This window comes from Sapajus apella, unplaced genomic scaffold (genome assembly GCF_009761245.1).
Source record: "Sapajus apella isolate SASKATOON/1434 unplaced genomic scaffold, GSC_monkey_1.0 scaffold26, whole genome shotgun sequence".
Taxonomy (NCBI): domain Eukaryota; kingdom Metazoa; phylum Chordata; class Mammalia; order Primates; family Cebidae; genus Sapajus; species Sapajus apella.
The window spans coordinates 20254330-20281852 of NW_022436966.1; the positions used below are offsets into that span (position 1 = coordinate 20254330).

The 27523-nt window shown below is 35.5% G+C and overlaps 1 long non-coding RNA gene across 1 annotated transcript; it reads right to left on the reverse strand.

Annotated features, from left to right (window-relative positions):
• Positions 1-3244: 3244 nt before the first annotated feature.
• Positions 3245-17973, reverse strand: LOC116560411. The gene is made up of 3 exons (XR_004272960.1): positions 17892-17973; positions 3427-3431; positions 3245-3254 (listed from the first exon to the last, which is right to left on the reverse strand). It is a non-coding gene; the product is annotated as an uncharacterized LOC116560411 (long non-coding RNA).
• Between the last annotated feature and the right edge of the window lie 9550 nt (positions 17974-27523).

Sequence of the window (27523 nt, forward strand, 5' to 3'; positions counted from 1 at the left end):
TCTCTACCCCAAAAAGAATTTTCATCTTCTAGCTTAAAGTTAATTACCTCTACGGAGGCTCCTATGATTCTATATCCCCTCGTATATCTATATTTATATCTATATTCATTTATATAGAGAGTATTTCTATACCTATTACAGCACTCAACACTTTTAGAATAGCTTATAGTGACTGTATGTCATGTATTCTAGCTATATTTATGTTTCTGTTTTTGTTTGTTTGTTTTTTGCAAACACCATTTTGCAAAAACTCTAGGGTTATGCCTGGAACACATTAGTGCCTTAATAAATGTTTTTTGAATTGAATCTCAGTTATCTTGACTAATATGATATTGTTTTGCTAAGTATTTTAGAGAAAAATAAAGCCTTAAAAATAATTGAAATAATGAAAGGACAAGGGAAGAGTTTTATACAGGTTACAATGATATAGTTAAGATTGTAAATTATTGGGAAACTAGATGGCAGATGTTTCAGTCAACCATAATTTGGCTGGTCTTCTAAAAAATTTGAACTCCTCTTACCATAGGGCTGGTGACATTACTGTGTCTGTAAATGGCAAAGTAAGTCACAGAGGGATTGAGAATTTCACACTGGCTATCAGAAAAGCCTTAGAAGGAAATTTATAATTAGTAGCATGGATGCCTCAGAATCACATAATGTAAAAACTTTGGATGATTTATGGGCTAACAACTGGACTTTAATAATCTCTGGAGCTTTCAGAAGCATACATTTTATCAGATCTTCTGCTTTCAGTAAGATGATAAACATGAAGTCAGAATAGTTAGACAAATGACTGAGGGGCCCAGGAAATCATTATGCTGCAGTGAAAAATCAATCAGCCCTTGCTTATCCTCCATGAGTGTGTTGGGTACAGATGACAGGCTGTGTACCTCTGTATACCTCTGTATGGCACTGTATGACCCTCAGTCACTAGTGTAGTTTCACTCTTAATTTACATAGTAATATTTTCTTAAGTTTATTTAAGAAAAACATAGCAGATGAGTACCAATAAATTTTAAATTAAATATTTGACAACAAGAACAAAACTATCCCAACTGTTATAATTACTTATCTAGAAAATTCATTAGTAGTAATACCTTTGAAATTTCAAACAAGATATCAGACTTCAGAAATGGTTGCTGAACCAACATTTAAATTCCATTCCTAGTGCCAAAGAATTTTGTGTTTAGCTGTGTTAGCTGTCACTGTGTATTAGAGCATACAGTGACCTTATTCCTCTTCTTGATTGCTCCTTGAACAGAAACATGTTTCCTGAGATAAATAATTATCATCTTTATAAATATGTCTGGCACATGTGATAAAGAAATGAATACAGACAGGTATCAGTAATTGCATTTTGTTTTAATTGCTTTCTGAGAAACTTGTGACAGAAAAACCAAGAAAAACATTAACTATAAATACATCTGAGTAGGTGGAGTTACTGGTATTACCAGAAATAGAAGTACCTGAGAACGTCTACTTTCTAAAGTTTTACTTGGTTTTACATACAGAGACAGTGATTCCAACAGTTTCTTTAGAGCAAATGACTTCACAAATGGAGACAAAGTGCCATATGTTGGCAGAAAAATAAATTTACATACATGGTTTTCACTGTGAGGGACTTGTCAAGGTATCCAAGTAAAGTATATGAAGACATCTCTAGAAATTGTTAGATTATTATTAACTTTATACAGATAAATGTGCCAGGGATGGTCAGTGGCCCAGAAAGCTTCCAGGAAGGAAAGAATTGGGTACTGATAACACGTACCAGGAGTCCACAATCACAGTTCTCCTACCATAGGTACCTTTCAAGAAACTTGCCAGCTAGCTAGCAAAAATACTCATCTCCTTTCCTTCATATGCTAAAGACTAGCAATTGCTTTATTTCTATTTTAATTAATTTTAAAAACTTTAATAAATTTCGTAGTACAAGTTATTTTTGTTTACATGAATGAATTGTACAGTAGTGAAATCTGAGCTTTTTGTGTACTGTCACCTGAAGAGTGCACATCGTACCTAATAGGTAATTTTTCATGCTATATCTGCCTCTCACTTTCTCTTCTTCTGAGTCTTCAATGTCCATTATATCACTCTGTATGCCATTCCATACCCACAGGTTAGCTCTCACTTATAAGTGAGCCTGTGCAGTCTTTGGTTTTCGATCTCTAAGTTACTTCACTTACAATAATGGTTTCCAGTTCCATCCAGGTTGCTGCAAAAGACATTATTTTGTTCTTTTTTATGGCTGGGTAGTATTCCATGGTATGTGTCATGTATTACACTTATATCACATTTTGTTTATCCATTCATTGATTAATGAGCACTTATGTTGATTTCATATATTTGCAATTGTGAATTGTGCTCTGATAAACATGTATGCGCAGATGTCTTTTTTTTTTTTTTTTTTTAATATAATGACTTATTTTCCTTTGGGTAGATACCCAGTAATGGGATTGCTGGATTGAGTGGCAGATCTCAGCAATTACTTTGTAATGACTTCTTTTGCCTACAAGACTTACTGTGTTTTTATTTTAACAACGTCTTATAATCAATATTATATGGGGGAATACAAATGCTTAATGTAAATTTTCTTGAACTTGCGTATCTCAGAGAATCACTTAATACAAATGAATGGAAAATTGTAGTATAAATGGCTTTTACATATTCTATTTTCTACGTGAAAAAAAACACAGGAAAAAATGTCAATGTTTTACTAGGAAAGGGGAGGTGGTATGACAATATGCCCTTAATTTTGCAAAGCCTGAGAACTTGGACTGTTAAAAGAAATTTCATTATTCTCTCCATTTAAATGGGAGGTTCTCGCACTAAATCAGAATTATTAAGATAAAGAACTTATTAAATGGGGTGACATGCATATTCATACAGAAAATCTTTTTCTATTCTTCCACCTCTTTCACCCAAATTGAAATAGGTGAAATAAAGCTCTACAGAAAACTAGGAATTTTTCTTAAACACTATGGAAATCAAATTTGTTTCCTTTTAGAATGTAAGACTACACATCAATTAAAACTGGACATAAATACCTCTTGAAGAAAGTTGTAAACTCTTTTCAAATCCAACTAGTTTTTTTTTCTGATGGTTCTTCAGATGTAATTTCTAAAAATTAAAAAATTAACTTGATGTGGATAAAACTCAGCAAAATATATGTGTTCCTCTCTGAAGGTTATTTGTTTTATTGGAATCCATGAATCTGTTTATAGCAATAAGGATATCATTGGATCAAGATACTTTACCTTGGCACCTGTGAAGCAGGTGCTTCTGATAAATGTAGTTTGGGGCCACTTCAGGTTAGTGGGTCCAGCTGAAGTAGTGAGGTACCTGGATGGTTTATATATGGGGCACCCAGTCTTTGCTACTCCTTTCAGGATTTACCTGGTCTCTAGAAAACAAATGAATGTGTCCTACAATGTCTTTTTTCTTCTCATGACTCATGCATGATCCTTAAAATATCAATTCTAGACCTAAGAAACCTATAACAGCAATAAGAGTAGATTGAGAAGATTATATCCTTGGATTTCAAACACACGCTTTAATCACAATAAGGGTTAGCAACTCTCGGTGCTTTAAAATGTGTTTCTAGATGCTGACTAAGAAGTAGATAATTCATATGGAACACTGGAATTTGAAGAGACTGGAATTCTCTAAAAATAAATGAAACCTGTCAAGCTGCAAAAACTACATGCGAAACATGCTGGGATTCTCAGTGTTATTGGGTAGATAGGGGTAGATGGTATTTTGTTGTTTTTGTTTTGCTTTTTTGAGACAGGACCTTGCTCTTTCACCTAGGCTGGTGTGCAGTGGCTGTATCTCATCTCACAGCAGTCAAGCGATCCTCTCACCTTAGCTTCCCAAGTAGCTGAAACTACAGGCTTGCACAACCATAGGTAGATAATTTTTTAAAATTTTTGTAGAGATAGGGTCTCACTGTGTTGCCCAGGCTGCTCTTAAACTCTGAGTTCAAGAGATCCACTCATCTTGACTTCCCAAACTGCTGGAATTACAGGTGTGAGCCACTGCACCTGACCTTAGTATGATAATTTGAATTTATTGATTGGTGATTTGGTTCAAGTTTCTGGATGGATGAAGATTCATTGTATAATAAAATATGCAATCTTTTCTAAGATTTAAGAGAAAAGAAAAATGACTCAGATTACTTGAGTTAAGACTGCTAATATGTGCATTTTTGGTGGGAATAGTATAGTATGTATATGTTAACAGTGAGTAAAATTATTCTGGAAGAGAATCTAATATTTTAGCATGTTTTTGAAATTGTATTAGTCCATTATTGTGCTGCTATAAAGAAATAACTGAGGCTGGGTGCAGTGGCTCATGCCTGTAATCCCAGCTCTTTGGGAGACTGAGGCAGGCAGATCCTGGGGTCAGGAGTTTGAGACCAGCCTGGCCAATATGGTAAAACCCCATTTCTACCCAAAATACAAAAATTAGCCAGGCATGGTGGATTTGCCTGTAGTCTCAGCTGCTTGAGAGGCTGGGGCAGGGCAATCGCTTGAACCCAGGAGGCAGAGGTTGCCTAGAGCAAGGCTCTATCAAAAAGAAAGAGAGAGAGAGAGAAAGGAAGAAAAGGAAGGAAGGAAGGAAGGAAGGAAGGAAGGAAGGAAGGAAGGAAGGAAGGAAGGAAGGAAGGAAGGAAGGAAGGAAGGAAGGAAGGGAGAAAGAGAAAGAAAAAAAATACCTGAGACTGGGACTGGGTTATTTATTTATTTATTTATTTTAAAAAGAGGTTTAATTGGTTTATAATTCTGCAGGCCGTACAGGAAGCATAGTTGCTTCGGCTTCTGGGAAGGCCGCAGGAAGCTTCCAATACAGGTGGAAGGCAAAGGTGCACGTAAGCTGTCTCAGATGGCAGGAGCAGGAATGAATGAGAGTGAAGGAGCAGGTGCTACACACTTTTAAAAATCTTGTGAGAACTCACTCACAGTCATGAGAACAGTACCAAGAGGACGGTTCTTCCCCATTTGTGGGAAATCCACCCCCATAATTCAACCACCTCCTGCTAGGCCCCACCTTCAACAGTGGGGACTACAACTTGACATGAAATTTGCAGGGGGTGGGGACACAAATCTAAACCACATCAGAAGTCAATGTGTGGCATGTTTTCTCCGCCCTCCAGTACTTACTGAGCACCTTCTCTATGTATGGAGAATCTCCCACTGTGAGTTTTGTCTGTCTGGTGTAAAAACCAGAGATTTGTTTTTCCAATTTTTCTTGGAATTAAGACATAATAATAATATAACCTTGGCAGCAACAATTAGACCTCACTGGAGATTTTGATTTAGAGAAGAGTGATAGAAGATAATGCACAGAATCCACCCTAGTGAGGATGATAGAGGGTGGTGGAGAAATCTGGCACATTCAAAGGCAGCGGAGGTCAGTATATATGAGAGTAACCTATTCCCAGGATTGGTTGTATGAGCTGCAAAGCTTATGCTCAATGGCAGTGAACTGTGGTCTTCACTGGGCAGTCATTACGGTGAGTTTGACTCCCCCTAGCTCTAGCGCCTAGATTTGCAGAATTTCTTGTAAGCTGCTTTGCATCTTAGAATTCTTTTTTCTCTTAATGAGGTGCGATGGATTCTGTTGATTACAACTAGGAACCTTGACTAATGCTCTCTTTGTAATAGCTGTAGCATTGTTCCACGTTAACCTCATCCATCCCTATGAACATAGCCTCTCACAAATGGAAGGACCTTTCATAATTACCTGGTTTAGACCCATTTTCATCATATTTTTAAAAACTATTTTGTATCTTTCCAAAGAATAAAAAATTGACTTTCAGAGAGCCTGAGTGCAGTGGTAGCATAATGAAATCCCACTAGATATGGAGTTAAAAGAACAGGGTCAAAAACTGGGGTGACTTCGGGTAAATTGCCTAACTGTCTCTGCCTCAGCTGTTCCAAGTATAGATTTGTCAGATGTGGCAAATAACAGTACATGTTCCATGCTTGGGACATACTTATACGAAAAATAAAATTTCTCTAATAACATTCAAATTTAAGTAGACATTCTGCATTTTTTCTGAGAAAAGCAGATAAAATGTGGAAAAAAGACAAAGATAATACATGCAAAGTTATTTTTAGAGCACAAAGCACGTTGCAATTGTTATTTATTATTATTGTCTGAGATTAAACATCCAGTTCGTATTAAAGCAATTGTTACTTTTATATTGAGGCTCAAACAGGCTAAATAATTTACATGAGTCACAGCTATCCAGCTCAGCAATATTAAAATATTTGATGAAAGAATTAATGATGATTAGAACCTGTAGTTCATTTAAAATAACTTATAAGACAGGCGGGACTAAAAACCCACTCTCCTTTAATTAATGATACCACAAGTATCATTTCTCCAAACATTTGTCTATGTCAATGACACCAATTTTAAACAGTAGATTCTGATATGTGTCCTCAGTTCTGTTTTGTTTTTTAAATATCATTTTGCAGACTATAGGCCATAGAGTCAAATTTGATGGCAGACAAATCCGTTTTGAATCTTTTCTTGGTTATTATCACAGATATTATAAAAAGCCAAAGAAAGACTGGGTTATAGCAGATGAGGTTTTACATGTCATCCAAATCTGCTGAGAAATATTTTTCCAAAGACATAAGAAAATCACCACCATTTAGCAGTGGCTTGCAAAATCTGAATGCACAAATTTTTGCATTTCTGAAGATATGCAGAAATAAACAAAGGTAAATGAAAATATGAAGTGTCAGCTCAGCTGAAAAATCGGAAAATGCAGATGCTTTTCTCCAGATACAGTACACTGTCCCTTGCACCTCACTTCTGTTTACAACTTTTACAGACTTGAGTGCTTGTGAATTGGGGGATGTTATTAAATTCCACCTGCTTTTAGGGGGAAAAAGTCTTATTTAAACTAACGTAAATGCATTTTCAATATCATAGACCTTGCTTTGAAACCTGGAAGAGAAGGTAGGGGAAGAGGACAAGATGATAGTGTTCCTGCAGTGATGCTGTTGCTTGATTCATGTAAACAAGTTTGACAATGACAAATACACTTTCTTTTGAAATAGTGGCCACCAATATTGTTCGAAGTTTGAAGAATACTGTGTAGAGACATTTTTGTTTTTAATTTTAAGGAATTCATATTGCTACCCATGACAAAAGAAACGAAGGTTGTTTACTTCTGAGGCATATGATGGGTGTGTGTGTGCATGGTTTGGAAAGATATCAGTATCCTACTTCTCTGTCAAGCATAGTCTATGGAAAGTGGGAGGAAATTGTAACGATCTGTTGCAGTCTCTGAGCAGCCTTGGATTTTTTCTTTTCATAGCTCATCTTTACAGAAAGGCTTACAGCCTTGACTGAGTCCCAGGAAGCATGTAATTGTGGTTGTCATAATGAAGCTCTGAAAGAAAGTGCAAATCTATGAGCTTGCCTGACTTTTGACACGGCAGCCAACTCTCTCTACAATGTATTTGTATACTTGCTCCACTCCTAAAATGGAGTGTTGGATTTTGATGAGCAGGGACTATATTTGCCTTCACTGCTGACATGTATTTAAGCTGTCATTCTTCAACTCTTCATTTTGGTTACATCTTCACTTTAGTAGGCCTCTTACTTACCAATGAACAACTCAGAATGAGTTACTGAGGCGTTTTCTTTTAAAGATATGCAAAAATTCTAGTTGACAGTGTACTATTTGCAGCCCATGATTTTTAGATAGAAAGAAAGATAGAGATAGATATAGACATAGATATATATAGAGAGAAATTTTAATGCAGTTCTCAAAAGTTGTGCAGCAATGGCTATTGGTTATTATAGCATCAAACATAGAGCAAAGAGAAGTATACATGAATCTCTGAGAGAAATACAAAGTCCTGTGGCAGACCTGTTTCCAAAACAGGAAGGCAGAGACCATCACAGTAGTGTTCCATCGGATTTTGCTTTTGTTTGACCATTCTCAAAGTTCAGATGAACATCTGCAGCTGGTCTGAGCGAACACGAAGCTCTGCTGTTGCTTCCACCCTTACTGTAAGGAAACAGACAATAGTTCCCAACGTGTGATCTGAGAACTGGGGATCTGGAATCATTTTCAGGTGGTCCATAGGACACTTTTGGGGGGCCTATGAAGTCCTCCCTTTTCCAGCTACTACCTTGAGAGTCCAAAATTTTTCCTGTACATCAATCAAAACAACAGATTTAATGCAGAAGCAGATATGAGAATCCAGCTATCTTCTATTAACACATATTGTAAAGAGATTGCGGCCGGGCGTGGTGGCTCAGGCCTGTAATCCCAGCACTTTGGGAGGCCAAGGTAAGCAGATCACTTGAGGTCAAGAGTTTGGGACCAGCCTGGCAAACATGGTGAAACCTGATCTCTACAAAAATTAGCTGGGCATGGTGGCATGTGCATGTAATCCCAGCTACTTAGGAGGCTGAAGCAGGAGAATCACTTGAACCTAGGAGGTAGAGGTTGCAGTGAGCCGAGATGCCACCATTGCACTCCAGCTTAGGTGACAAAGAGAGACTCTGTCTCAAAAAAAAAAAAAAAACAAACAAAAAATTAAAAAATAAAGAGAGTTACCAAAATGTAAACAATGCAACGCAATTCTCCTTTGTTTTATTTTGAACAACATAGTTATTTTTCATAAACTATGTTGTTTGTGTTAATGTGAAATTTATTAATTTAAAATACATTAGTAATTTATATTTTGTAGTTTCTTAGTTTTGATTTCATTATGGTAAATATCTGCAGATGTAACCTATATAAACAAAAGCTTTTTGGGGTCCTCAGTAATTCTTAAGAGATCCTGTGGGAAAAAAACATGAATTACTCTCATGGGATAACACTCTATAGCAGAAAGTAAAGACCATATGTGAAAAGGCTGACCATAATGTTTGGCCTGAACAGTCTATATAATCTATCTTTCTGTCTTTCTCTCCGTGTAATATACCTGTAATATATACATATATATTTATATATAAATGTCTACATACAACTATGTGCTGCTTAATGACAGGGATCCATTCTGAGATGTAAGTTATTAGGCAATGTTGTTATCATCCATTGAGTGTATTTACACAAACCTAGATGATACAGTCTGCTACATACCTAGGATGTATATAGTATAACCTATTGCTTGTAGGCTGTAACCCTATACACAGTGTTACTGTACTGAATACCATAGGCAATTATAACACAGTGATACATATTTGTGTATCTAAACATAGAAAGGATCTTTATAGTAAAAATAAACTGTAAATGATAAAAGAAAATAGTACTGGCAGTCGCTCTGGATGAGTCAGTAAGTGAGTGGTGAGTGAATGTGAAGGCCTGGGACATGATTGTACACTACTGTAGACTTTATAAACAGTACTCTTAGGTAACCCTAAATTTATTTACAACTTTTTTCTTCAATAATAAATTCATCATAGCTTACTACTACTTTTGATTTAAATTTTAAAATTTTAAAAACGTTTTGACTCTTTTATGATAACACTTAGCTCAAAACACAAACCCATTGTACAGCTGTAAAAAATATTTCTTTATATTCTTATTCAATAAGCTCTTTTTATATTTTTTAAATTTTTAATTCATTTTAGTTTTTAAACTTTTTTGTTAAAAACTAAGACACCAACACACACATTAGCCCAGGCTTACATAGCGTCAGATCAACAAGATGTCACTCGATGCTAGGAATATTTCAGCTCCATTATTACCGTAAGGGCTCAGTGTTGTATATCCTCAATCAGTCATTGACTGAAGCATAGTTATGTGGCCCATGAGTATTTATGTGCATGCGTGTGCGCATACACACACACATGCACACACACAGGGTATATGTATAGTTAATGAGATTGAATGTATTTTACATGGGCATTAACTCTTCAGGTGCCAAGTTTTCATGACTTCCTCCTTTCTTTCAATTAGAGTTAATATATGTTTATCTCTAACTCTGGCCCCATAGACATACAAATTGGTAAAGTCTTTTAGAAAGGCCCACCTGCCGTGGTTTCCTATGTGAACTGGAGATAATGAGGCCTTCCGCGAATGATCTCACGAGATATTTGGGGGATATTTCTGACACCCATCTTTTGATAGATGAATGCATGAAGGAAGCACAATGTCGCAGTGTCAGTAGAAATAAATAGTAATAACCATTACTATTATTACTAGTAGGATTAGCTCATTTTTTCCAGTGAAATTTGAACATGCAATTGAGGAGGGCAGATCTAAAAGAGAGGCTCTTTCAGGGTAGGTATTTTCTCACAGTAGATTTTTTTTCCCCTTGTCAATAGAGAGAAGTAGAATCTTGTGAACTAAAATGACAGCTGTATATATAAACTAAAATGAGGACTTTTAACTGGGAAAAACCATAAGATTGGGAGTCATAAGGTGGTGCTATGGCCTTCTCTTTACTAACTAGCTGCAAAAACAGATTAATCAACTTTCCCTGTCTAGTTTTTTACCTGTAAAATAAGGTTACTGGGCTAGGATGATTTCTAAAGTTTCTTCCAGCTTTATGATTTTACAAGTCTGGAAGAATACCTTGCTTTCTCAATAGAAACCTTTGTTCATGTTTTCATAATTGGTTCACATTGGAAATTTTGGCTATGTCTGAAAATCGTTAGGCAAGCAGCAGGTTGTTATTTGAGATGTGCAAATCTATTAAGGGAGCATCATTATATGATGGATGTCTTCAATAAAGCAACCAGTGAGTACAACAGCAGTTCATTTATCCCATATTGATAGCGAATGAAGTGTTGCATATGAATACATTTTCCAAATGATTGACATGTATTCCTTTAAGAACCAAAAATCTGTTTTCATCACTTTTTTTTTTAGAATTACTTCTCAGAAACATATTTTACATTCCTGTCTTCTTTAAAGAAAAAGTTATAAGGAAATGTAAACTCCCCTTCATGATTCAGGTCTGGTAAGGGCTCTGTATTGCCCCAGGCTTTTTATGCATTTCAGAGACCTTTCTTAAACACTTTGTATCTTGATTTATGGTTAATTAATTTGACTTGTAGTGTCAGTAAACAATGGTTTAATTATTGAAATATGTTAAGTATGTAGCAAATAAATCAGTTTTTCTTGAATTTTAAGCTCTAATTATTAAATTAGCTAATAAAATCCTGTTAAATTAAATCACAAGTCTGTAAGATTCTCTTAAACTCTTAAAATCCTTAAAAATCAACTGACAAAACTATCAGTTAAAATTAACTGTGACTACTTAAATATATTTCATAAAGTAAATACATTAGTCTTATAAAACTAATAGAATACATTTTAAGTATTTCAATGCCTGAAAACATTTAAATCTGATATTTTCCAAAGCACTGGCAAAAATATAGAACAAATTTATTATTGCCATCAGACTGATTGTGTGTGTGTGAGTGTGTGTGTGTAGGCTTAGTGTTACAATAATCTTATTGGTTCCCAAAGAGAAAGACTTCTCAGTTTCTCAGATTGGCTCATGTTTGATCAAGAATAATTTCAAGATGATCCATTGTATGTCTGACCTCCCTACTTACTGCAAAATAATTTAAAGAGTATGTTTTGAGTTGATGATCTTATGTTGGGGTTTCCTAGTCTTAGCCAATCACATAAGTTTCTCTTTCTTGAAATAATGTACTTTTAGATTTTAATTCAGCAGGGTTACATGACTCAGGTTCCTAACATTTATATATAACTCTGATGTAATATTTAAGGTTATTTTAAGGTTTTCGGTTGAATCCTGTGATTTATAGGCCTAGGTATTAACCAAAAAGTGAACAGGATATGCTGATAATTTTAATTGCATGTCATCCAGCTTTTCCTGTAAAATATATTTTGGGAAGTTTTACCTGCCTTTCCTTCGTTTGCCACTTTGACCGATAGCTTTTGTCCAGATAACTACTCTAATTAAGTGTATGTACAAATGGTCAGATTGGCCAGTGGGTGTTCATGTATTTTAGTTCACTTTTCACTTTGGCAACTTTCCAAACATGTATCAGATTATGCTTTCTTTGCTTTATAACAATAATAAAATACTCCAGGATCATCTTGAATTTTCTACTTAGCAGGACATTGAAGCAACCAGCCTCCAAGGATCACTGATTTCTTTTGATAGAAAATAGAATTAAAGACAAAAACTGTGTGGGAGTACATTTATGATTATTGGTAGTAGAAAAAAAATACCGTGCTGCTAAGCACATTTAATAACAGAATTAGAAAAAGTTATTTCTCTTTGGGTTCTAATTTTACATTAGTATTGACAATTTATTATAAATATTTTAATTTCCTGATATGCAGTATATACCAAGATCATGTTTATTTTATAAAAATTTAAAACTGTAATTTTCTAGAATGTAAGTTGATTTGGAGCCTACCTTTGAGCTGCAATACCCCTCTCTAATTTTGTAATTTGTATTTCTTGTCACCTTAATTGGAGTCATATTTTTGTTAAAGAGTTGCTTTGTTGTTCTGTGATGCTATAATATCCTCTTGTTCTTTTGGTATAAAAGCTCTTTTTGTTCTGAAATGAAGTAGCTCAAGGCTGCTTTGCCTTTTGGGTCGATGTGTCTCTCTTTTCTTACTGTTTCTGTGCTCACCTTCTCTACGGGTTCAATCTCCCTTCTTTTCTGAGTCAATTTTTAACCAGGCAGCATCTAGGGAGGGTCTGCCATTCATTAAGCAGCCATGGACCTGGGTACAATGAGGTCACGGTAAGCTGTGGGAATCTGACTTGCTCTCTGCTAGTGGATGAAGCTACATCATTCAACTTCTTGCTGAGTTCCTTCACTGTGAATTCTACTCCTTCATTGAAACTAAAAGGCTCATTTGACCATCTGTGCTGTGGAATGCACGTTCAATGGATTTTGTCATATATAAGAGAATGTTTACCTCTTAGGTAGCAGAAAACAGAACAGACAAGGTTGGGCACAGGATTAAAAATCTACTAAATTAGGGTCATTCGCTTTGTGACACCTGCCTTCTTGAATTTTGACTTTGTCTTAAGGTTTGTGACACACTTTTTCTCCATGCTGCCATCCTGGCCTGAGGTGATGAGGCTCTTTATTACATTCTGCCCCTTAAGTTCACTTTGGCCTGTTGAAGACAGACTGAAACTTTCAAAATAATATTTCAAATGCTAAAGGATCCTTAATTGGAGGTAAATACAGAATTTACAAAGACTGTAACCTTGTAGTTGGCAAATTAGAGAGAATTGATTTCCCCTAATTAGTTTTGCCCCCAGGGCCACAGACTTTGTGGCTTTTTAAGAAATGGGTCATTTGCTTCCCACTGCCTAGAGCTCTTTTCCATATATCCAGGCCCTTCTGAAATTTGTCATCCATATATCTTCTGAGAAGGATGGCCAGGCAGTTCTACAAAGCCCCTATTTCTTGTTCATTTGGTGAGTGTCCAGTAAAGTTGGCATAAGGGGACATTGGCTTCAGATTAGGTGTTAACACATCATGGATTATTATGCAGAGAGAACCCCAAATCAGCCAATAATTCCTGAGGTCAGGCAATTTCCTAATCTGCACTTCTGATCCTGATAAAGTTTCATAATACCAATCAGTGGTTCCCAAACTTGAATGTTCCTCATTCATTCGGAGGGCGTATTTCACCTCCTGAGGCCTGCGATCAGTAGGTCTCAGATGAGGCCTGAGAATTTCTGTGAAATTGTCAGGTAATGATGCTGCTTCTGGTTAAGAACCACAACGTGAACTACGAAGGACAATTTATATGTATGCTGAGCTCACGGTGGAGCTATTATTGGGAGTTTCCAGCTGTCTTGCATATTTTGATTGAAAAAATAGATGTACCCAGTATACCTACAAAGAATAAGTAAAAAGGAAAAATCAATATCAGGTTTTTGGAAATATTTGAACCCTAATTTATAATATGGGGATAATTCAGATTCTGCTCTAATAGTCCCAGTTTTGTGTTTGTTCAAGGCAAACTGAACTCCTAGACAATTGAAGTTTGCTCATTCCTTTTATCTATTATTCACAGGGCTGCTGCCAGAGAATATATATATCAATGCTAATGGTCCACATTATAGTGACTCACATTTAATAAATTTTATTTGGATACTAGCAATTGCTTTTGAAACTTCAAGGAAAGAACATCCTAGAAAATTAAGATCTGTGTTGTCTTTTTAACTAAATTGCTACATCCAAAATAAGCCATGCTACATTTGAAAAAGTCAGTAAATAGGATTATTTCAGAATCTAAAAATCACTGGAAGGTTGTTTTGATGAGAATGTTGAATCTTACTCAATTTTGTTAAATTTACAGGCATTCTTGAAGACTGTATTTTCCAGGTGAGATTTCACAGCATTGTAATCTCTAGGCCTGGAGGACTGCACACTTGCTTTTCTGATGTCAGAGAGAGTGAGCTTAAATATCTCTTCTATTTCTTTTAGCATGAAGGATGTGGTACCCACTTAGCAATCCCTATCCTCCCTTGACATTCCACAGCTCCTTTTTATTCACAGAGTGATGCCAATGTCATTACTTCTCAGTTTTTGTCTTTTGTGAATACTGGAGATCCTCCTGAGGCATGCCATCTTGTCACCGCAAGTCGATATTCATTTGCTTCCTTCAAGGTCCATAGCGCCAGCCTATAATGCTCATCAGAGACAGTTTCATTGTCAAAGTGATTAAGTAAGAAGTATAATTCCTGGCCTAAAAATCATTTGGCCTCCAGTTCCTGAGTGTCTACATCCCAAGGGAAATAAATAGCAATTTTCCAAATGACTATTTGCCGCTTAAAAAAAAATCAACTCTTGACAATAAACCAATTCAACACAGACCATCTGAAATGAGGTATTGTAAGTTAATATTAAGAACGTGCTTAATATTTGTCTGAACATGTAAATAGTGTTTTTGGTGGCTTGACAAATAATTATAAAGGATTTGGCATACAGGATAACATATCTGTGGATTAAAGTATATTTGATAATATAACTCTTTAAAAATCGAACATGGATTAGATAGTTTAGTAAATAGTTTTTTTCTGAACACTGTCCTTCTTTGAAATACTTTTACTAGAAAAATGAAGATCCCAAGAGTTTTAAATCATATGAAGCATAGATCCAGAATCCCTTATGTGAAACTGTTGGGGCTAAATGTGTCTTAAAAGCAGAATTTTTAGATTTTAGAAAACTATTACGGACACAAACTGCATATTACATAACAGCTCCTGTGGGGTGGGGAGCAGCTTCCCGCAATCTAATTTTAACATTTGTATGATGAGATGAATGAATAGTTCCATGAAGCAGAATTTTTAGAAAGGGCTATAAATAACAGTTCAGGTTAGTTTTTGTTGCCAAAAAAGTTATAAAGCACTTTTGTTTTTAGAGCTTTTTGGATTTCACAAGTGCAGATAAGGAATTGTGAATTTGTACCACTCATAAAGTGTTATGATGAATTCATTGATGTTCAGTATGCTCTTGGTAGATATTTGGCAAATTGGGAGAGTCACTTCCTAATTGGTATCAAAGTGAAAATGAATATTTTCCTTAGGGGAGAAACATGGCTTTCTGTGTCACCTCATTAAAGTATCACCTCTTTCCCCTTTCTTTTTTTTATAAGACAGAGTCTTACTCTGTCACACAGGCTGGAGTGCAGTGGCATGATCTCGGCTCACTGTAATCTACTCCTCTGGGGTTCAAGCCATTCTCGTGCCTCAGCCTCCCTAGCAGCTGGGATTACAGGCACCCACCCTCATACCCACCTAATTTTTGTATTTTGAATAGAGACAGGGTTTCACGATGTTGGCCAGGCTGGTCACGTTCCCTTGACCTCAGGTGATCCACCCACCTCAGCCTCCCAAAGTGCTGCAATTACAGGCGTGAGCCGCCATGCCCAACTGCATTCCCCTTTCTGTGTCATCCCTGAAGTGAATGAATTAGATGTAGTTTCTGTTTATTTAATGTTGAAAAATTTGTAAGGATAACGAAAGGATGTAACACGGTACCCTGTAAACCAGAGATATTCAATAAGGAACCATTTTATTTCAGCTTCTTACTAGCAATTTTCTTCCCTTTTCAACCTTTATTTTAGGTTCAGTAGGTACATGTGCAGGTTTGCTACGTGGGTAAATTGCATATCACTGGGAGTTGGTGTACACATGAGTTTATTAGCCAGAAAGTGAGCATAGTACCCAATAAGTAGTTTTTCAACTCTCATCCTCCTCTCACCCTCCACCCTCAAGTAAGCCCTAGTGTCTTTTCACATGTTTGTGTCCATGTATACTCAATGTTTAGCTCCCTTTTATAAGTTACAAAACATGTAGTTGGCATTTCCGTTCTTGCAGTAATTGGCTTAAGGTAATGGCCTCCAGCTGCATCCATGTTGCTGGAAAGGTCTTGATTTTATTTTTTGTTATGGCTGTGCAGAATTCCATCGGGTACATGTATCACATTTTCTGTATCCAGGCCATCATCGATGGGCATCCAGGTTGATAATACATCTTTTCTGTTGTGACTAGTGTTGTGATGACAATATGAGTGCATGTTGATACTAACAGTTAGAGTTTGGGTGGCCCTCATCCATATATGTAGTTATAACCCTGATGTTCAAATTGTACAGATCAGCTGCACAGGGTGGCTCAGAAATGGCTGCTGGGCAGCATATCTTTCCTTACTTGTGCCTTTTTTTTTTTATTTTTTTTTTTTTTTTTTTTCACAAACGAAGATATTTTGCAAAAAATTCAAATAGTGTTTCAAGCATTACCCCTTTAGCCTGTTTTTATCTGTTGTAAATGAGGCTGTCTATCTACAGACATGGCTAAATCTCTTTGAATGCACTTCTATCTATATTTTTATGGCTATATATGGTTCCTATTACTCATCAATTTCAGAGTTCTGCAATACAAGTTCCATGACAATATGTTCATTCACTTTATTTTTATAGATTTTCCAAGGCAGAGGAGTTTAGTTGCTTTTTTTCCAAGTTTTTTTTTTTTTTTTTTTTTTTTTTTTTTAATACGCAATGTGAATAGATGTTTGTCTACACAGCCTGTAAATGTAACAAGTCTTGTTCGTAGGAATTTAGTAATGGGCAGTTGCCAGGAGACAGATATTAATTTCTAGTTGAAAAATTCCTTGGCTTCATTTCACTTTTGTTTTTCTCATTATTTCTTTTATTTCCATCTTTTATCACTCCTTTGTCTGAAATAAACTAAATCTTCTGCTTTATGGAGCATAAGCACTTATAGCTCAAAGAGGATTACTTTCAGATTAATTACAACAGTTTTGATAGCACAGCACAAGAAATACTTTTAAATGTATATGTGAGATTATGAGTAAACTATTACATAGATAATATTTTATGCAGATTTCATTTTTGCCTTTTTTCTCTACAAAGATCTGGGACTCAATGATGACTGCAGCCAGAGGCTCCATAACACTTAACCTCCAGATACAGTTCTTAAAAAAAGGCCTGTTAAGAGCTGCAGATATTTTGCATCCATGCAAACTGCATCAATCGATCTGTATCATGTTGCTAGACTGAATTTCTTTGAAAATGGGAATGACACAGATGTTTCTTCTTTGGTTGTTTCCCTATTTTGACTTTGTTAATTTATGCTATTTATTACCCAAGAACACCTGTAAATTTTGTTTTATTTTGGAGTTTCTCATTTCTCAGTCTGCTTATTTTCATTTATTTCCTTGACTTTTATTGTGTGCCAAAAGATATGTAATATCTTTTACAAAGGCAATGTATGTAGATGAGTTGCAAAGATACCTTTTTTTATTAATTAAATTCCTTTGGCTAAATATCAAGTAAACTTCCCATAGGTCTACTTTTATAAGAAATAGCTGTAGCTTTAAAGAAATTGACATGTAATAATTATATATACTTATGGATTACAGTGATGGTTTGACACATTTAGATCAGATCAGGATAATTAGCAGATTCATCATCTCAAACATTTATTATCTCTGTTTTGGGAATATTCAATATCCTCCCTTCCAGCTATTTGAAAATATATGTTTTGGTTAACCGTAGTTATCCTACAGTGCTATAGAGCAATATAACTTATTCTTCCTATCTAGCTGTAATTTTGTGCTCTTCAAAATTATCACCCTCCTCCCCATCTTTCCCAGTTTCTAGTAAACTTTGTTCTAATTTTTACTTCCAAGAGATCAACTTTTTTTCAGCTTCCATATGAGTGAGAGACTGTAGTGTGTAACTGTTTCTGACTTACGTTACATATTATAATGTCCTCCCCTTTCATCTGTGTTGCTGAAAATGATAAGATTTCCTTCTTTTTCTGTGGCTAAATTGTATTCTATTGTGTATATATGCCACATTTTCTTTACCCATTCATCTGTCGTTGGACACTTGATTTGATTCCTTATTTTGGCTATTGTGAGTAGTGCTGCATTAAACATGGGGATGCAGCTATCTCTTCAATATGTTGAGTTCCTTTCCTTTGGGTAAATAACTGCACATAGTGGGATTGCTTAATCATATGGTATTTCTGTTTGCAGTGTTTTTTTGTCTGTTTGTTTGTTTGTTTTTGAGAAATCTCCACACTGTTCTCCATAGTTTGCATTCCCACCAACAGTGCATAAGATTTCCTTTTCTCCACATCCTCATCAGCATTTGTTACTTTTTATCTTTTTTATTATAGCCATCCTAACTGGGGTAAGATGATACCACATTGTGTGTGGAAATTTGTATTTCCCTGATGATAAGTGATGTTGAGCATTTTTTCATATATTTCTTGAAAAATATCTGTTAAGATGATTTCACCATTTTTAAATTGAACTGTTTCTTTACTGTTGAGATGTTTGAGTTCCTTGTTTACTCTGGATATTAATCCCCTGTTGAAAGAGTAGTTTGCAGATATTTTCTCCTGTTTTGTAAGGTTGCCTTTTCACAGTGTTATTTTCCTTGGAAGTGTAGAAATTTTTTGGTTTAATATACTCCCATTGTTTATTTTTGCTTTTGTTGCCTTTGCTTTTGAGGTCTTTATTCATAAAATCTTTTCCTAAATTAATGTCCTGAAGCATTTCCCCTGTGTTTTCTTCTAGTAGGTTTATAGTTTTGGGTCCCGTAATTAGGTTTATCATTCATTTTGAGTTGCTTTTTATATAGGGTGTGAAATGGGGGGTCTAGTTTCATTTTCTGCATATGGATATCCAGGTTTCCTAGCACTGTTATTGAAGAGGCTATCCTTCCCCCATCTTAGTGAAAATCAGTTGGCTGTAGACATATATTAGTTTTTGTGTTCCATATTCTTTTCCTTTGGTCTATGAGTTTGCGTTTATGTCAATGCCATGCTGTTTTAGTTGCTATAGTTTTATAGTATATTTCGAAGTCTGGTAGTGTAATGCTTCCAGCTTTGCTCTTTTTGCTCAGAGTTGCTTTGCTATTTGTTACCTTTTGTAGTTCTATATCAATTTTCTATTTTTTTAAAAAAGAAATAGATATTCTTTGTGAGTAAACAGGTATTTTTAGAAATATGATTATGGGGAAAAAAAGAGACATTGCAGCTTATCGCATGGCACCACAGTAGTAACGAATTTTCAGGAGCTATTTCTCATAGCAAGGTATAGAACGTTTTTGGAAGCTTTCCAGCAGCTTTTCTCACAGGTCAGGTTTTATAAACAAAATTGCACATCTGCATCCCTTATAAGAAGTAAACTTGAAGCCAGGCCCAGTGGTTCACACCTATAATCTCAGCAATTTGGGAGGCCAAGGCGGGCAGATCATTTGAGGTCAAGAGTTTGAGACCAGCCTAGCCAACATGGTGAAATCCTATCTACTAAAAATACAAAAATTAGTGAGGCATGATGGGGCACACCGGTAGTTCTAGCTACTTGGGGGCTGAGGTGGGATGATGGCTTGAACTCAGAAAGTGGAGGTTGCAGTGAGCTGAGAGTGCTCCACTGGACTCCAGCCTGGGTGACAAAGCAAGACTCTGTCTCAAAAAAGAAAATAAAACAAAAAAGAAAAAAGTGAACTTGAGGCATAAGTGATGAAAATCATTTGTGTTTAATAGTCTAGTGCAGGATCAAGGTCAGAAATGAGAACCAACACACTGGTTAAGCAAAAGTCAAACTTCAACCTGGTAGTACAGCATGGCTCAGAGTCAGAAGATGAAGTATTGATCCATCTAAAATTTATGCCACAATCAGAGCCAATTCAGGCAGAAAAGTCAGAAGAAAGGGTAGGAAAGACAAACCTGGGTGACATCCTGCTATTTACATCTGCTCCTGGATACTTATTCAGTAATCAAAGTGAGGAGGCATATTCTAGCATAGAGATGCTGGGGTACTCATCAGTAACCAACTGGAAAATAAGTTGAATTTCCTTTCTGCTATTAAATTGCCATGAGATTTAAAATAAATTGCTTAAGTCATCCTTGGTCTTTGCTTTTCTTATCTGTAAAAGAAGAAGACTATTGAGACCATCCTGGTCAACACGATGAAACCCCGTGTCTACTAAAACTACAAAAAATTAGCTGGGCATGGTGGTGCGTGCCTGTAATCCCAGCTACTCAGGAGGTTGAGGCAGGAGAATTGCCTGAACCTGGGAGGCGGAGGTTGCAGTGAGCCGAGATCACGCCATTGCACTCCAGCCTGGGTAACAAGAGTGAAACTCCGTCTCAAAAAAAAAAAAAAAAAAAAAAAAAAAGAAGAAGACCATATGCAATTCAACTTCTTTTCTAGCCTAATAATGCTATCATTTTATGTGTTGGTCATAGTGAATATAATAATACATTTGGTTCCTGTTTCCCCTAATGTTAATTTGTGTCATGCTTTAATTTATAGACTTAAATTTATGGTTTTGAGACATTTCTGCATTTTCCTTAACTTTTAGATTCAGGGGTACATATGCACTTTGTTATGTAGGTAAATTGTATGTTGTGGGGATTTGGTGTACAGATTATTTTGTCACCTAGGTAATAAGCATAGCATTTGATAGGTACTTTTTAAATTCTTACCTTCTCCCAACCTCTACCCTCAAGAAGGCCCTGGTGTCTGTTATTCCCTTCTTTGTGTCCATGAGTAGCCATTGTTTAGCTCCATGTATAAGTACAAACATGTGGTATTTGGTTTTCTGTTCTAGTGTTTGTTCAGTTAGGATAATGGCCTCCAGCTTCATCTATGTTGCTTCAAAGGACATGATCTTATTTTTCATGGCTGTATAGTATTCCATGATGTACATACACTACATTTTCTTTGCCCAGTCTATTGTTGATGGACATTTAAGTGTGAAAACCTGCTGTTACATTCAGAGATAGTCTTATAATGAGTCGGTCAAAGCTTATCATAATAAAATTGTTTACAAAACAGCAATAGACAACAAGAGAAAAATGACACGATATCTACATAAAACAAAGATATGGATGACAGCAGACTTCTCAGAAAAGTGCAAGACATAAGACTGTAGAGTAAAACAATCAAAGTTTTAAAATTGTCAATCTTAAATGCTATACCCAGTAAAATGGGTTTCAAAAAGAAAAATGAAATAAGGTCTTTTAATAAATTCTTAAAATTTATAATAGTTTAAGAGTTAGGTAAAAGTTCTACCTATACTATAAAGAATTCCCCTATATGCCATGCCCAGTTTCCCCTATTATTATTAATGCCTTAAGTTATTATTGTGTGATATGATTTGGCTCCACGTCCCTCCCCAAACCTCATGTTGAATCGTAATCCCCAGTGCTGGGGGAGGGATATGGTGGGAGGCGATTGAATCATGGGGACAGATTCCCCCTAGCTGTTCTCATAATAGTGAGTTCCTACGAGATTTGGTTTTTTGAGAGTGTGTAGCACTTTCTCCTTCACTCTCTCTCCCCTGTTGGCCCTCTGAATATGTGCTTACTTCCCTTTTGCCTTCTTCCATGATTGTAAGTTTCCTGCGCTCACCCCAGCCATGCTTCCTATACAGCTTGTGAAACTGTGAGTCAGGTAAATTTTTTTGCTTATAGATTATGCAGTCTCAAGTAGTTCTTTATAGCAGTGTGAGAATAAACTAACACGTTGTGCATCTGTAACAATTAATAAATGAGTACTATCATTATTAACAAAATTTATGGTTTTTTTCAGAATTCCATAGATTTTATCTAATAAATGTCCTTTTCAATCCTACTGTGACGGTTTCTCAAATTGTCTTCATGTTTGATTACCTTGACAGTTTTAACATTTCAATGTTTGAAGTTGACAAAAATTGTATATATTTGTGGTTTGCAATGTGATGTTTTCATATGTATATACATTGTGGAGTGATTAAATCAAGTATTGACCTCAGCAGTTTTGAGAAATATTGTCTGAAGGCTAGTATTTCCTTGGTGTTTCTCACAAGTGTAGAGACTAAGGTTTTGTATTCTTAGGATAAAGATCACAAAGATAAGGTTTTGTATTAGGAGAAAGATCACAAAAATAATTATCACATCATATCAAGGGTATATATTCTTAACATAACTTATCACTGCTTACATTTACGTTTATCACTTTGCTGAGGTAGGTTTGTCAGGTTTCTTTATTATAAAGCTATTCCCCTCCCCTCTTTTCTGCACTGTATTCTTAGGAAGGAATTTACTATGCTTAGCCTGTACTTAAAAAGCAGAGAATTTTGCTCTACTTCTTAAGGGAATGTTATTTCTATAAATTATTTGCAGTTCTTCTGTATAGAAAGATTATTTGGAATTATTTTATACTAATACAGTAGAATACTTATGCATTCAGTCACTCATTTATATACATACAGACTCATGGATATTAATTTTGTGCTTTGAGTTATAATGCAATACTAGTTGCCTTTTTTTTTTTCTGATCAAATTGTTCCAGCTTTAGTCATTGAGAGCCCATTCAACTTGTTCTTGTGTTACTTTGACATATCCCCATCATTGCATTGCAGGTTTTGGTGCTTTATTTTTTTAAAGCACTGTCTTAATTTCTAATATCATGAAATGTTCCAGGATTATTGGTTCATTTTGTATATTTCCTGGCTCAGTCCTGGAATCAACTATTTCAACAAAAAGGGCTAGTTCTTTTGGTTAGAGAATGATATCAGGGACAAAATTCTGAGCATTAGATGTGCTTGTAGTTACTGGGGTGTCATTCATCATAGGCCATCTCAGTTGACATAGCAAAAAAAAAATGTGTAGTTTGAACTAATTCTATGTTTATGTACACATATCTACACATTTTTTATGTGTGATTATCTGTTTATTTATTAACCTTCATTTGCTTATTTGCAGCCTCCTACTACAATAGTGAGAAACACACCTGCCACAATCCATCAACTCTATCAACTACATTATGATATTTATTGCATGCATTTGCCTTTTAGTCTTACAGATCTTCTTATTTTTAAAATTAGGTTTTAGGCAAGCATCTTCCCCCAACACCACCTTCTAAAGGAACATTGATTCATACAATTGTGATAGAATTGGACCCATTTGTCGTATACCCTGACCACCTAAATAATTTTTAAAAATTTTGAATCATTAGGGATGTACATTTCTAGGGGGCTTGACAAATGCATAGTTTCATGTATCTACCATTATAATATCATATAGACTAGTTTCACTGTCCTAATAAATCTTCTGTGCTTCACCTATTAAGCTCCACATGAGCTTCTTAGAATCACTGAGCTGTTTACAATCTCTATAGCTATGTCTTTTCCAGACTGTCATAAAATTGGAATTGTATGCTATGTACCCCTTTTATACTGTTTTTTCTTTCAATCAGCAATATGCATTTAAGATTTACCAATGTTTTTTCATGGTTGAGAGCTCATTTATTTTAATTGTTTGGTAGTGTTCCATTTTAGGTGCTTACAACAACTTATTTATCCATAGGGGAATTACCTATTAAAAAATATCTTGGTTGTTTCCAGTTTTTGGTGATTATAAGTAAAGCTTCTATGAACATTAACATGCAGGCATACATTTTCATACTCGCTGAGTAAATAACTAGAGCACAGTCTATAGTGGACTGGACTATAAAGACGTTTTATAATGTAACAATCCTGTGTATACCTATCTAACAATCCTGCATGAACTGTGCATGTACCCCAGAACTTAAAGTATAATAAAAAAAAATTAAGAAAAATTAAAAAATTTAAAAATTGTATCTATATATATAAAAAATAAAAATTAACAGAAATGATAAACATATGGATAAATTAAAAACCACCTTTTCTTATTTTTATAATCTCTTTAAAACATAATTGATTATTTAAAACAAAAATAACAATGTAATGTGGGTTTTATAATATATGTAAAAGTTAAATTTTGAAAACAGTGGTACAAAGACCAAAATAGGGAAAGTGTAAGTATAGTGTTTTAAGCTCAAAAGGTATATATGAAAGTATACATTACTACTTAAAATAGACTTGATAAACTACAGATGTAAACTGTAAACCAAAAAGCAACTACATTGTTAACTATACTTTCATTTACTTTTTGCTAAAAGTAAATATACTTTTTAATAGTTATTATTTTAATAATAATTTTTATTACTTTTTAGCAAAACATAAATAAAAGTATAGTTAATAATTTAGTAAAGAAGATGAAATAGAATCACAAAAAATAATCCACAGAAATGCAGAAAAATAAGAAAAAGAAAACAAAAAATAATGATGAAAAAATAGAACATAAATAAGATGGTAAATTTAAACTCATATGATATGAATCAGTAATCACCTTAGAAGTAATTGTTTAAATACCTAATTCTATGTAGAGGTAGTTTAGATTAAAATGTGAGACCTACCTGTGTGCTTTCAACCTGATGCTGAAGCTTACTTTAAATATATAGATATATATACAATAAAACATACATATTATATATATATATATCTCAAAAGATATACTATGCTAACATGAATCAAAAGAAAATTACAATAGCTATACTAGTATTAGACAAATTACATTTATTTCAGGGCAAGAATCATTACCAGAGATAAGTGAGGGGTTTTAAAAAATAGTAAAAATGTCTAGCAATCAAAAGTACAAAATAATCTTGAATATTTGGTTACCTAAAGACAGAGCTTCAAAATAAATGAGGAAGACTTCTGTTTTATGGTTTGGCATATAAAACCCTTGGAAGTTATTATACCATTCTAACAAGTAAACTGAACAAACTGAAAAGTCAATTCTTCTTAGATCCATTTGAGAAATTAGATTACTGTGCAAACTACTGACCCCCCACAAATTGAAGAGACAGAAAGGCAACTATAGAGAATCATAAGTTACCAGAGTAGACACCTCATGTGAGAACCAGCTTCTTGTCCATTTTACTCAGTACATCGTGTCTGTCTGGCAGACAAGAAAAAATTTCAAGGCATACTGAAGCAAAAAACAAAACAAAACACTGTACTTTGAAGAGACAGAGCAAGTAGCAGAACAAGACTCAGATATGGTAGGGATGTGGGAATTATCAGACTAGGAATTAATGTGGTAAGAAGTCTAATGGATAAGGTAGAAGCATGCAAGAACAGATGAATAACGTAAGCAGAGAGATGAAAATTATAAGAAAATATCTAAAAGAAATGCTAGATATTAAAAACACTGTTACAGAAATAAGGAATGCTTTTAATAGGCTCATTAGTAGCCTGGACATGGTTGAACAAACAATCACTAAGCTTGAGGATTTTTCAATAAAAACATCAAAACTGAAAAGCAAAGAGAAATAAAGATGGGGGAAAATAATGCATTGCATGAAACAGAATACACATTTTTATTTCAAGTGCATACGGAACTTTCACTAAGATAGGCTATATTCTAAACTAAATAAAAGTCTTAATATTAAGAAGATTCAAATTATGAAAATTATCTCTGAGACCAGAGTATAATTAAATTATAAATAATCTATATATGAAATAATAAAGTTAGACTTTTACTGTAGACAGTCCACAAAAATTAACTCAAAATGAATCAGGAAGTGGGGCCCAGCTGACCAACCCAAAGCCACAGCAATCAGAGGCTCCCATCAAAAAGATCTGAAACAGCTTGTGAATCCTTCACCGGTAACCAAGGTTTCTGGGTTCTTTCATTAGGACTGACTAGGCATCTGGTGTGACCCAGGGAGAGGAAGGAAAAACAGTGTGGTGCAGTGGCCCACCTGAGAGCCACATGGGGCAGAGGTGCCCCCACCCCCAGCCAAGGGAGGTGGTGAGTGAGCGTGCTATGCATCCTGGGAAACCATGCTTTTTCCACAGATCTGTGCAACCCATAGATGTAAACATCCCACATGGGAGCCCACATCACCCAGGTCATGAGCCCCAACTGTGGAGCTGCATAGATTCTCAACACTCAATTATAATTGGCCTAGGTAATAATAGGCCTAAGCCTGCAGAGTTCCCAGTACAGCACATTTCCTCCTACACCAAGGGACAAAGTGCCTCACTAAGTGGGTCCTGCTTCCTGTGCCATCCAACTGGGTGAGACCCTCCAACAGGGATTGTCAGACATCCTATACAAGAGCATTCCTACTGGCATCAGGTTGGTGCTCCAGAGGAAGGAGTAGACACCCTTCTTTGCTGTTCTTCAGCCTCCTCAAGCTACATTTCCAGGTGCAGGAGCCAACCAGATGAATAGGCCCTGAAGTCAACCCCCAGTAAATTGCAGGAGCCCTACAGAAGAGGGACCTGCCTACTGAAAGAAAACCAACCAGAACGCAACAGCAACAGTATCAACAAAAAACATTCCTACTAAAACCACATTCAAGAGGTTAACAGCCTCAAATATCAAAACTAGACAAACTCGTGAAGATGGGAAATAATCAATGAAAAAACATTGACACCCAAAAGGACAGTGTGCCTCTTCTCCTCCAAATGATTGCAACACTTCTCTAGCAAGGTCACAGAACTGGAAGAAGGATGAGATGAACAAATTGATACGAGTGGGCTTCAGAAGGTGAGTGATAACAAACTTTGGTGAGGTAAAGGAGCATGTTCTAACCCAATGCAAAGAAACTAAGAACCTTGATAAAAGGTTGCAGGACCTGCTAACTAGAATAACCAGTTTAGAGAATACACATAACCTGATGGAGCTCAAAAATATAGTATGAGAACTTTTTGAAGCATACAGAAGTATCCAGTAGCTGAGTCAATCAAGTAGAAGAAAGAATATGAGATGGAAGACTACCTTGCTGAAACAAGGCAGGCAGACAAGATTAGAGAAAAAAGAATGAAAAGGAACCAACAGAATGTTCAAGAAATGTGAGATTATGTAAAAAGATTACACCTGCAACTGATTGGAGTACCTTAAAGAGATGAAGAGAGTGAAACCAAGTTAGAAAACACATTTCAGGATACTATCTGGGAGCGTCCCCAACCTAGCAAGATGGGCCAACAGTAAAATTCAGGAACTACAGAGAACCCCACTAAGATAATCCACAAGCATATCAACCCAAAGACACATACTTAGCAGATTCTCCAAGGTTGAAACAAAGGAAAAATGTTAAGAGCAGCCATAGAGAAAGGCCATGTCACCTACAAAGGGAAGCCCATCAGACTAACAGTGGATCTCTCAGCAGAAACCCTACAAGCCAAAAG